This window comes from Cetorhinus maximus, unplaced genomic scaffold (genome assembly GCF_964194155.1).
Source record: "Cetorhinus maximus unplaced genomic scaffold, sCetMax3.hap1.1 HAP1_SCAFFOLD_1015, whole genome shotgun sequence".
NCBI classification, from domain to species: domain Eukaryota; kingdom Metazoa; phylum Chordata; class Chondrichthyes; order Lamniformes; family Cetorhinidae; genus Cetorhinus; species Cetorhinus maximus.
This window is the reverse complement of record NW_027596957.1, coordinates 74033-87294: the sequence shown is the minus strand read 5'-3', so window position 1 is coordinate 87294 and position 13262 is coordinate 74033.

Here is a 13262-nt window from a genome sequence, read left to right as displayed (position 1 = left end):
GAATAGCAAACCCTGTGCAAAATTATAGAGAATAGCAGCCCCTGTGTATATTATAGAGAATAGCAACCCCTGTGTATATTATATAGAATGGCAGACCCTGTGTATATTACAGAGAATAGCAGCCTCTGTGTATATTATAGAGAATTGCAGCCTCCGTGTATATTATTGAGAATAGCAGTCCCTGTGTATACTACAGAGAATTGCAGCCCCTATGTATATTATAGAGAATTGCTGCCCCTCTCTATATTATAGAGAATAGCTGCCCCTGTGTATATAATAGAGAATAGCAGCCCCTGTGTACATTATAGAGAATAGCAGCCCCTGTGTATATTAGAGAATAGCAGTCCCTGTGTATATTATAGAGAATAGCAGCCCCTGTGTATATTATAGAGAACAGCAGCCCCTGTGTATATTATAGAGAATAGCAGTCCCTGTGAATATTACAGAGAATAGCAGGCCCTCTGTATATTATAGAGAATAGCAGTCCCTATGTAAATTATAGAGAGTAGCAGTCTATGTGTATATTATGGAGAATAGCAGCCCCTGTGTATATTATATAGAATAGCTGCCCCTTTGTATATTATAGAGAATAGCAGCCCCTGTGTATATTATAGAGAATAGCAGCCCCTGTGTATATTATAGACCATCGCACTCCCTGTGTATATTATAGGGAATAGCAGCCCCTGAGTTTATTATAGAGAATCGCAGCCCCTGTGTATATTATAGAGAATAGCAGCCCTTCTGTATATTATAGACCATAGCAGTCCCTGTGTATATTATAGACCATAGAAGTCCCTGTATATATTATAGTGAATAGTACCCCCTGTGTATATTATAGAGAAAAGCAGCCCCTGTGTATATTATAGAGAATAGCACTCCCTCTGTAAATTATAGACAGTAGCAGACCCTGTGTATATTATAGAGAATAGAGTATCCTGTGTATATTATAGAGAACAGCAGTCCCTGTTTATATTATAGAGAATAGCTGCCCCTGTGTATATGATAGAGAATCGCAGTCCCTGTGTATATTATAGAGAATAGCAGCACCTGTTTATATTATAGAGAATATCAGCCCCAGTGTACATTATAGAGAATAGCAGCCCCTGTGTATTTTATATAGAATGCAAGTCCCTGTGTATATTATAGACAATAGCAGCCCCTGTGTATATTATAGAGAATAGCAGTCCCTGTTTATATTACAGAGAATAGCAGGCCCTCTGTATATTATAGAGAATAGCAGTCCCTCTGTAAATTATAGAGAGTAGCAGTCTATGTGCATATTATAGAGAATAGCAGCCCCTGTGTATATTATATAGAATAGCTGCCGTGTGTATATTATAGAGAATAGCAGCCCCTGTGTATATTATAGAGAATAGCAGCCCCTGTGTATATTATAGACCATCGCACTCCCTGTGTATATTATAGGGATTAGCAGCCCCTGTGTATATTATAGAGAATAGCAGCCCCTGTGTATGTTATAGAGAATAGCAGCACCTGTGTATATTTTAGAGAATAGCAGCCCCTCTGTATATTATAGACCATAGCAGTCCCTGTGTATATTATTGACCATAGATGTCCCTGTGTATATTATAGTGAAGAGCAGCCCCTGTGTATATTATAGAGAAAAGCAGCCCCTGTGTATATTATAGAGAATAGCACTCCCTCTGTAAATTATAGACAATAGCAGTCCCTGTGCATATTATAGAGAATAGCAGTCCCTGTGTATATTATAGAGATTTGCTGTCCGTGTGTATATTATAGAGAATAGTAGCCCCTGTGTATACTATAGAGAATAGCAGTCCCTGTGTATATTATAGGGAATAGCAGCCCCTGTGTATATTATAGAGAATTGCAGTCCCTGTGTATATTATAGAGAATAGCAGCCCCTGTGTATATTATAGACAATAGCAGCCCCTGTGTATATTATAGAGAATAGCAGTCCCTGTGTATATTATAGAGAATAGCAGCACCTGTGTATATTATAGAGAATAGCAGCCCCTGTGTATATTATAGAGAATAGCAACCCCTGTGTATATTATATAGAATAGCAGTCCCTGTGTATACTATAGAGAATAGCTGCTCCTGTGTATATTATAGACAACATCAGCCCCTTTGTATATTATAGAGAATAGCAGTCCCTGTGTATATTACAGAGAATAGCAGGCCCTGTGTATATTATAGAGAATAGCAGTTTCTCTGTAAATTATAGAGAGTAGCAGTCCCTGTGTATATTATAGAGAATAGCAGCCCATGTGTATATTATATAGAATAGCAGCCCCTGATCATATTATAGAGAATAGCAGCCCCTTTGTGTATTATAGAGAATAGCAGCCCCTGTGTATATTATAGAGAATAGCAGTCCCTGTGTTTATTATATAGAATAGCAGTCCCTGTGTATATTATAGAGAATAGCAACCCCTGTGCAAAATTATAGAGAATAGCAGCCCCTGTGTATATTATAGAGAATAGCAGTCCCTGTGTAGATTATATAGAATAGCATCCCTGTGTATATTATTGAGAATAGCATTCCCTCTGTATATTATTGAGAATCGCCGCCCCTGTGTTTATTATAGAGAATAGCAGCCCCTCTGTATATTATAGAGAATAGCAGCCCCTGTGTATATTATAGAGAATAGCAGCCTCTGTGTATGTTATAGAGCATAGCAATCCCTGTGTATATTACAGAGAAAAGCAGCCCCTGTGTATATTATAGAGAATAGCAGCCCCTGTGTATATTATAGAGAATAGCAACCCCTGTGTATATTATATTGAATAGCCGACCCTTTGTATATTACAGAGAATAGCAGCCTCTGTGTATATTATAGAGAATAGCAGCCTCCGTGTATATTATTGAGAATAACAGTCCCTGTATATACTACAGAGAATTACAGCCCCTATGTGTATTATAGAGAATTGCAGCCCCTGTGTATATTATATAGAATAGCTGCCCCTTTGTATATTATAGAGAATAGCAGCCCCTGCGTATATTATAGAGAATAGCAGCCCCTGTGTATATTATAGACCATCGCACTCCCTGTGTATATTATAGGGAATAGCAGCCCCTGTGTATATTATAGAGAATAGCAGCCCCTGTGTATATTATAGAGAATAGCAGCCCTTCTGTATATTATAGACCATAGCAGTCCCTGTGTATATTATAGACCATAGAAGTCCCTGTGTATATTATAGAGAATAGCACTCCCTCTGTAAATCATAGACAATAGCAGACCCTGTGCATATTATAGAGAATAGCAGTCCCTGTGTATATTATAGAGATTTGCTGTCCCTGTGTATATTATAGAGAATAGTAGTCCCTGTGTATACTATAGAGAATAGCAGTCCCTGTGTATATTATAGAGAATAGCAGCCCCTGTGTATATTATAGAGAATAGCAGCCCCTGTGTATATTATAGAGAATAGCAGCCCCTGTGTATATTTTAGACAATAGCAGCCCCTGTGTATATTATAGAGAATAGCAGTCCCTGTGTATATTATAGAGAATTGCAGCACCTGTGTATATTATAGAGAATAGCAGCCCCTGTGTATATTATTGAGAATAGCAGGCCCTGTGTATATTATATAGAATAGCAGCCCCTGTGTATACTATAGAGAATAGCTGCCCATGTGTATATTATAGAGAACAGCAGCCCCTGTGTATATTATAGAGAATAGCAGTCCCTGTGTATATTACAGAGAATAGCAGGCCCTCTGTATATTATAGATAATAGCAGTTCCTCTGTTAATTATAGAGAGTAGCACTCCCTGTGTATTTTAAACAGAATAGCAGCCCATGTGTATATTATATAGAATAGCAGCCCCTGATTATATTATAGAGAACAGCAGCCCCTGTGTATATTATAGAGAATAGCAGCCCCTGTTTATATTATAGAGAATAGCAGCCCCTGTGTATATTATATAGAATAGCAGTCCCTGTGTATATTATAGAGAATAGCTGCCCCTGTTGTATATTATAAAGAATATAAGTCCCTGTGTATATTATAGAGAATAGCAGTCCCTTTGTATATTATAGAGAATAGCAGCCCCTGTGTATATTATAGAGAATAGCAGTCCCTGTGTATATTATAGAGAATAGCAGTCCCTGTTTATATTATAGAGAATATCTGCCCCTATTGTATATTATTGAGAATAGCAGTCCCTGTGTGTATTATAGAGAATAGCAGTCCGGTTGTATATTATAGAGAATAGCAGCCCCTGTGTAAATTATAGAGAATAGCAGCCTCTGTGTATATTATAGAGAATAGCAGTCCCTCTGTATACTACAGAGAATTGCAGCCCCTGTGTATATTAGAGATAATTACAGCCCCTCTCTATATTATAGAGAATAGCAGCCGCTGTGTATATTATAGAGAATAGCAGTCCCTGTTTATATTATAGAAAATAGCTGCCCCTGTGTATATTATAGAGAATAGAAGTCCCTGTGTATAATATAGAGAATAGCAGCCCCTCTGTATATTATAGAGAATAGCTGCCCCTGTGTATATAATAGAGAATAGCAATCCCTGTGTATATTATAGAGAATAGCAGCCCCCGTGTATATTATAGAGAACATCAGCCCCTGTGTATATTATAGAGAATAGCAGTTCTGTGTATATTACAGAGAATAGCAGGCCCTGTGTATATTATAGAGAATAGCAGTCCCTCTGTAGATTATAGAGAGTAGCAGTCCCTGTGTATATTACAGAGAGTAGCAGCCCCTGTGTATATTATAGAGAACAGCAGCCCCTGTGTATATTATAGAGAATAGCAGTCCCAGTGTATATTACAGAGAATAGCAGCTCCTGTGTATATTATAGAGAATAGCAGTCCCTCTGTAAATTATAGAGTGTAGCAGTCCCTGTGTATATTATAGAGAATAGCTGCCCCTGTGTATATTATAGAGATCAGCAGCCCCTGTGTATATTATAGTGAATAGCATTTCCCTGTGTATATTATAGAGAACAGCAGCCGCTGTGCATATTACAAAGAATAGCAGGCCCTGTGTATATTATAGAGAATAGCAGTCCCTCTGTAAATTATAGAGAGTAGCAGTCCCTTTGTATATTATAGAGAATCGCAGCACCTGTGTACATTATATAGAATAGCAGCCCCTGTGTATATTATAGAGAATAGCAGCCCCTGTGTATATTATATAGAATAGCAGCCCCTGTGTATATTATAGACCATAGCCGTCCATGTGTATATTACAGTGATAAGCAGCCCTGTGTATATTATAGAGAATAGCAGCCCCTGTGTATATTATAGAGAATAGCAGTCCCTGTGTATACTACAGAGAATTGCAGCCCCTGTGTATATTATAGATAATAGCAGTCTCTGTGTATATTATAGAGAATAGTAGTCTATGTGTATATTATAGAGAATAGCACCCCCTGTGCAAAATTATAGAGAATAGCAGCCCCTGTGTATATTATAGAGAATAGCAGTCCCTGTGTATATTATATAGAATAGCATCCCTGTGTATATTATTGAGAATAGCATTCCCTCTGTATATTATTGAGAATCGCCGCCCCTGTGTTTATTATAGAGAATAGCAGCCCCTCTGTATATTATAGAGAATAGCAGATCCTGTGTATATTATAGAGAATAGCAGCCTCTGTGTATGTTATAGAGCATAGCAATCCCTGTGTATATTACAGAGAAAAGCAGCCCCTGTGTATATTATAGAGAATAGCAGCCCCTGTGTATATTATAGAGAATAGCAATCCCTGTGTATATTATATTGAATAGCCGACCCTTTGTATATTAGAGAGAATAGCAGCCTCTGTGTATATTATAGAGAATAGCAGCCTCCGTGTATATTATTGAGAATAACAGTCCCTGTATATACTACAGAGAATTGCAGCCCCTATGTGTATTATAGAGAATTGCAGCCCCTCTCTATATTATAGAGAATAGCAGCCCCTGTGTATATTATAGAGAATAGCAGCCCATGTATATATTATATAGAATAGCAGCCCCTGATTATATTAAAGAGAATAGCAGCCCCTGTGTATATTATAGAGAATAGCAGCCCCTGTGTATATTATAGAGAATAGCAGTTCCTGTGTTTATTATATAGAATAGCAGTCCGTGTGTATATTATAGAGAATAGCAAACCCTGTGCAAAATTATAGAGAATAGCAGCCCCTGTGTATATTATAGAGAATAGCAGTCCCTGTGTATATTATATAGAATAGCATCCCTGTGTATATTATTGAGAATAGCATTCCCTCTGTATATTTTTGAGAATCGCAGCCCCTGTGTATATTACAGAGAAAAGCAGCCCCTGTGTATATTATAGAGAATAGCAGCCCCTGTGTATATTATAGAGAATAGCAACCCCTGTGTATATTATATAGAATGGCAGACCCTGTGTATATTACAGAGAATAGCAGCCTCTGTGTATATTATAGAGAATTGCAGCCTCCGTGTATATTATTGAGAATAGCAGTCCCTGTGTATACTACAGAGAATTGCAGCCCCTATGTATATTATAGAGAATTGCTGCCCCTCTCTATATTATAGAGAATAGCTGCCCCTGTGTATATAATAGAGAATAGCAGCCCCTGTGTACATTATAGAGAATAGCAGCCCCTGTGTATATTAGAGAATAGCAGTCCCTGTGTATATTATAGAGAATAGCAGCCCCTGTGTATATTATAGAGAACAGCAGCCCCTGTGTATATTATAGAGAATAGCAGTCCCTGTGCATATTACAGAGAATAGCAGGCCCTCTGTATATTATAGAGAATAGCAGTCCCTATGTAAATTATAGAGAGTAGCAGTCTATGTGTATATTATGGAGAATAGCAGCCCCTGTGTATATTATATAGAATAGCTGCCCCTTTGTATATTATAGAGAATAGCAGCCCCTGTGTATATTATAGAGAATAGCAGCCCCTGTGTATATTATAGACCATCGCACTCCCTGTGTATATTATAGGGAATAGCAGCCCCTGAGTTTATTATAGAGAATCGCAGCCCCTGTGTATATTATAGAGAATAGCAGCCCTTCTGTATATTATAGACCATAGCAGTCCCTGTGTATATTATAGACCATAGAAGTCCCTGTATATATTATAGTGAATAGTACCCCCTGTGTATATTATAGAGAAAAGCAGCCCCCGTGTATATTATAGAGAATTGCACTCCCTCTGTAAATTATAGACAGTAGCAGACCCTGTGTATATTATAGAGAATAGAGTATCCTGTGTATATTATAGAGATTTGCTGTCCCTGTTTATATTATAGAGAATAGCTGCCCCTGTGTATATGATAGAGAATCGCAGTCCCTGTGTATATTATAGAGAATAGCAGCACCTGTTTATATTATAGAGAATATCAGCCCCTGTGTACATTATAGAGAATAGCAGCCCCTGTGTATTTTATATAGAATGCAAGTCCTTGTGTATATTATAGACAATAGCAGCCCCTGTGTATATTATAGAGAATAGCAGTCCCTGTTTATATTACAGAGAATAGCAGGCCCTCTGTATATTATAGAGAATAGCAGTCCCTCTGTAAATTATAGAGAGTAGCAGTCTATGTGCATATTATAGAGAATAGCAGCCCCTGTGTAAATTATATAGAATAGCTGCCGTGTGTATATTATAGAGAATAGCAGCCCCCGTGTATATTATAGAGAATAGCAGCCCCTGTGTATATTATAGACCATCGCACTCCCTGTGTATATTATAGGGATTAGCAGCCCCTGTGTATATTATAGAGAATAGCAGCCCCTGTGTATGTTATAGAGAATAGCAGCACCTGTGTATATTTTAGAGAATAGCAGCCCCTCTGTATATTATAGACCATAGCAGTCCCTGTGTATATTATTGACCATAGATGTCTCTGTGTATATTATAGTGAAGAGCAGCCCCTGTGTATATTATAGAGAAAAGCAGCCCCTGTGTATATTATAGAGAATAGCACTCCCTCTGTAAATTATAGACAATAGCAGTCCCTGTGCATATTATAGAGAATAGCAGTCCCTGTGTATATTATAGGGAATAGCAGCCCCTGTGTATATTATAGAGAATTGCAGTCCCTGTGTATATTATAGAGAATAGCAGCCCCTGTGTATATTATAGACAATAGCAGCCCCTGTGTATATTATAGAGAATAGCAGTCCCTGTGTATATTATAGAGAATAGCAGCACCTGTGTATATTATAGAGAATAGCAGCCCCTGTGTATATTATAGAGAATAGCAACCCCTGTGTATATTATATAGAATAGCAGTCCCTGTGTATACTATAGAGAATAGCTGCTCCTGTGTATATTATAGATTACATCAGCCCCTTTGTATATTATAGAGAATAGCAGTCCCTGTGTATATTACAGAGAATAGCAGGCCCTGTGTATATTATAGAGAATAGCAGTTTCTCTGTAAATTATAGAGAGTAGCAGTCCCTGTGTATATTATAGAGAATAGCAGCCCATGTGTATATTATATAGAATAGCAGCCCCTGATCATATTATAGAGAATAGCAGCCCCTTTGTGTATTATAGAGAATAGCAGCCCCTGTGTATATTATAGAGAATAGCGGTCCCTGTGTTTATTATATAAAATAGCAGTCCGTGTGTATATTATAGAGAATAGCAACCCCTGTGCAAAATTATAGAGAATAGCAGCCCCTGTGTATATTATAGAGAATAGCAGTCCCTGTGTATATTATATAGAATAGCATCCCTGTGTATATTATTGAGAATAGCATTCCCTCTGTATATTATTGAGAATCGCCGCCCCTGTGTTTATTATAGAGAATAGCAGCCCCTCTGTATATTATAGAGAATAGCAGACCCTGTGTATATAACAGAGAATAGCAGCCTCTGTGTATGTTATAGAGCATAGCAGTCCCTGTGTATATTACAGAGAAAAGCAGCCCCTGTGTATATTATAGAGAATAGCAGCCCCTGTGTATATTATAGAGAATAGCAACCCCTGTGTATATTATATTGAATAGCCGACCCTTTGTATATTACAGAGAATAGCAGCCTCTGTGTATATTATAGAGAATAGCAGCCTCCGTGTATATTATTGAGAATAACAGTCCCTGTATATACTACAGAGAATTGCAGCCCCTATGTGTATTATAGAGAATTGCAGCCCCTCTCTATATTATAGAGAATAGCAGCCCCTGTGTATATTATAGAGAATAGCAGCCCATGTATATATTATATAGAATAGCAGCCCCTGATTATATTATAGAGAATAGCAGCCCCTGTGTATATTATAGAGAATAGCAGCCCCTGTGTATATTATAGAGAATAGCAGTTCCTGTGTTTATGATATAGAACAGCAGTCCGTGTGTATATTATAGAGAATAGCAAACCCTGTGCAAAATTATAGAGAATAGCAGCCCCTGTGTATATTATAGAGAATAGCAGTCCCTGTGTATATTATATAGAATAGCATCCCTGTGTATATTATTGAGAATAGCATTCCCTCTGTATATTTTTGAGAATCGCAGCCCCTGTGTTTATTATAGAGAATAGCAGCCCCTCTGTATATTATAGAGAATAGCAGCCCCTGTGTATATTATAGAGAATAGCAGCCTCTGTGTATGTTATAGAGCATAGCAGTCCCTGTGTATATTACAGAGAAAAGCAGCCCCTGTGTATATTATAGAGAATAGCAGCCCCTGTGTATATTATAGAGAATAGCAACCCCTGTGTATATTATATAGAATGGCAGACCCTGTGTATATTACAGAGAATAGCAGCCTCTGTGTATATTATAGAGAATTGCAGCCTCCGTGTATATTATTGAGAATAGCAGTCCCTGTGTATACTACAGAGAATTGCAGCCCCTATGTATATTATAGAGAATTGCTGCCCCTCTCTATATTATAGAGAATAGCTGCCCCTGTGTATATAATAGAGAATAGCAGCCCCTGTGTACATTATAGAGAATAGCAGCCCCTGTGTATATTAGAGAATAGCAGTCCCTGTGTATATTATAGAGAATAGCAGCCCCTGTGTATATTATAGAGAACAGCAGCCCCTGTGTATATTATAGAGAATAGCAGTCCCTGTGAATATTACAGAGAATAGCAGGCCCTCTGTATATTATAGAGAATAGCAGTCCCTATGTAAATTATAGAGAGTAGCAGTCTATGTGTATATTATGGAGAATAGCAGCCCCTGTGTATATTATATAGAATAGCTGCCCCTTTGTATATTATAGAGAATAGCAGCCCCTGTGTATATTATAGAGAATAGCAGCCCCTGTGTATATTATAGACCATCGCACTCCCTGTGTATATTATAGGGAATAGCAGCCCCTGAGTTTATTATAGAGAATCGCAGCCCCTGTGTATATTATAGAGAATAGCAGCCCTTCTGTATATTATAGACCATAGCAGTCCCTGTGTATATTATAGACCATAGAAGTCCCTGTATATATTATAGTGAATAGTACCCCCTGTGTATATTATAGAGAAAAGCAGCCCCTGTGTATATTATAGAGAATAGCACTCCCTCTGTAAATTATAGACAGTAGCAGACCCTGTGTATATTATAGAGAATAGAGTATCCTGTGTATATTATAGAGAACAGCAGTCCCTGTTTATATTATAGAGAATAGCTGCCCCTGTGTATATGATAGAGAATCGCAGTCCCTGTGTATATTATAGAGAATAGCAGCACCTGTTTATATTATAGAGAATATCAGCCCCTGTGTACATTATAGAGAATAGGAGCCCCTGTGTATTTTATATAGAATGCAAGTCCCTGTGTATATTATAGACAATAGCAGCCCCTGTGTATATTATAGAGAATAGCAGTCCCTGTTTATATTACAGAGAATAGCAGGCCCTCTGTATATTATAGAGAATAGCAGTCCCTCTGTAAATTATAGAGAGTAGCAGTCTATGTGCATATTATAGAGAATAGCAGCCCCTGTGTATATTATATAGAATAGCTGCCGTGTGTATATTATAGAGAATAGCAGCCCCTGTGTATATTATAGAGAATAGCAGCCCCTGTGTATATTATAGACCATCGCACTCCCTGTGTATATTATAGGGATTAGCAGCCCCTGTGTATATTATAGAGAATAGCAGCCCCTGTGTATGTTATAGAGAATAGCAGCACCTGTGTATATTTTAGAGAATAGCAGCCCCTCTGTATATTATAGACCATAGCAGTCCCTGTGTATATTATTGACCATAGATGTCCCTGTGTATATTATAGTGAAGAGCAGCCCCTGTGTATATTATAGAGAAAAGCAGCCCCTGTGTATATTATAGAGAATAGCACTCCCTCTGTAAATTATAGACAATAGCAGTCCCTGTGCATATTATAGAGAATAGCAGTCCCTGTGTATATTATAGAGATTTGCTGTCCGTGTGTATATTATAGAGAATAGTAGCCCCTGTGTATACTATAGAGAATAGCAGTCCCTGTGTATATTATAGGGAATAGCAGCCCCTGTGTATATTATAGAGAATTGCAGTCCCTGTGTATATTATAGAGAATAGCAGCCCCTGTGTATATTATAGACAATAGCAGCCCCTGTGTATATTATAGAGAATAGCAGTCCCTGTGTATATTATAGAGAATAGCAGCACCTGTGTATATTATAGAGAATAGCAGCCCCTGTGTATATTATAGAGAATAGCAACCCCTGTGTATATTATATAGAATAGCAGTCCCTGTGTATACTATAGAGAATAGCTGCTCCTGTGTATATTATAGACAACATCAGCCCCTTTGTATATTATAGAGAATAGCAGTCCCTGTGTATATTACAGAGAATAGCAGCCCATGTGTATATTATATAGAATAGCAGCCCCTGATCATATTATATAGAATAGCAGCCCCTTTGTGTATTATAGAGAATAGCAGCCCCTGTGTATATTATAGAGAATAGCAGTCCCTGTGTTTATTATATAGAATAGCAGTCCCTGTGTATATTATAGAGAATAGCAACCCCTGTGCAAAATTATAGAGAATAGCAGCCCCTGTGTATGTTATAGAGAATAGCAGTCCCTGTGTATATTATATAGAATAGCATCCCTGTGTATATTATTGAGAATAGCATTCCCTCTGTATATTATTGAGAATCGCCGCCCCTGTGTTTATTATAGAGAATAGCAGCCCCTCTGTATATTATAGAGAATAGCAGCCCCTGTGTATATTATAGAGAATAGCAGCCTCTGTGTATGTTATAGAGCATAGCAATCCCTGTGTATATTACAGAGAAAAGCAGCCCCTGTGTATATTATAGAGAATAGCAGCCCCTGTGTATATTATAGAGAATAGCAACCCCTGTGTATATTATATTGAATAGCCGACCCTTTGTATATTACAGAGAATAGCAGCCTCTGTGTATATTATAGAGAATAGCAGCCTCCGTGTATATTATTGAGAATAACAGTCCCTGTATATACTACAGAGAATTACAGCCCCTATGTGTATTATAGAGAATTGCAGCCCCTGTGTATATTATATAGAATAGCTGCCCCTTTGTATATTATAGAGAATAGCAGCCCCTGCGTATATTATAGAGAATAGCAGCCCCTGTGTATATTATAGACCATCGCACTCCCTGTGTATATTATAGGGAATAGCAGCCCCTGTGTATATTATAGAGAATAGCAGCCCCTGTGTATATTATAGAGAATAGCAGCCCTTCTGTATATTATAGACCATAGCAGTCCCTGTGTATATTATAGACCATAGAAGTCCCTGTGTATATTATAGAGAATAGCACTCCCTCTGTAAATCATAGACAATAGCAGACCCTGTGCATATTATAGAGAATAGCAGTCCCTGTGTATATTATAGAGATTTGCTGTCCCTGTGTATATTATAGAGAATAGTAGTCCCTGTGTATACTATAGAGAATAGCAGTCCCTGTGTATATTATAGAGAATAGCAGCCCCTGTGTATATTATAGAGAATAGCAGCCCCTGTGTATATTATAGAGAATAGCAGCCCCTGTGTATATTTTAGACAATAGCAGCCCCTGTGTATATTATAGAGAATAGCAGTCCCTGTGTATATTATAGAGAATTGCAGCACCTGTGTATATTATAGAGAATAGCAGCCCCTGTGTATATTATTGAGAATAGCAGGCCCTGTGTATATTATATAGAATAGCAGCCCCTGTGTATACTATAGAGAATAGCTGCCCCTGTGTATATTATAGAGAACAGCAGCCCCTGTGTATATTATAGAGAATAGCAGTCCCTGTGTATATTACAGAGAATAGCAGGCCCTCTGTATATTATAGATAATAGCAGTTCCTCTGTTAATTAT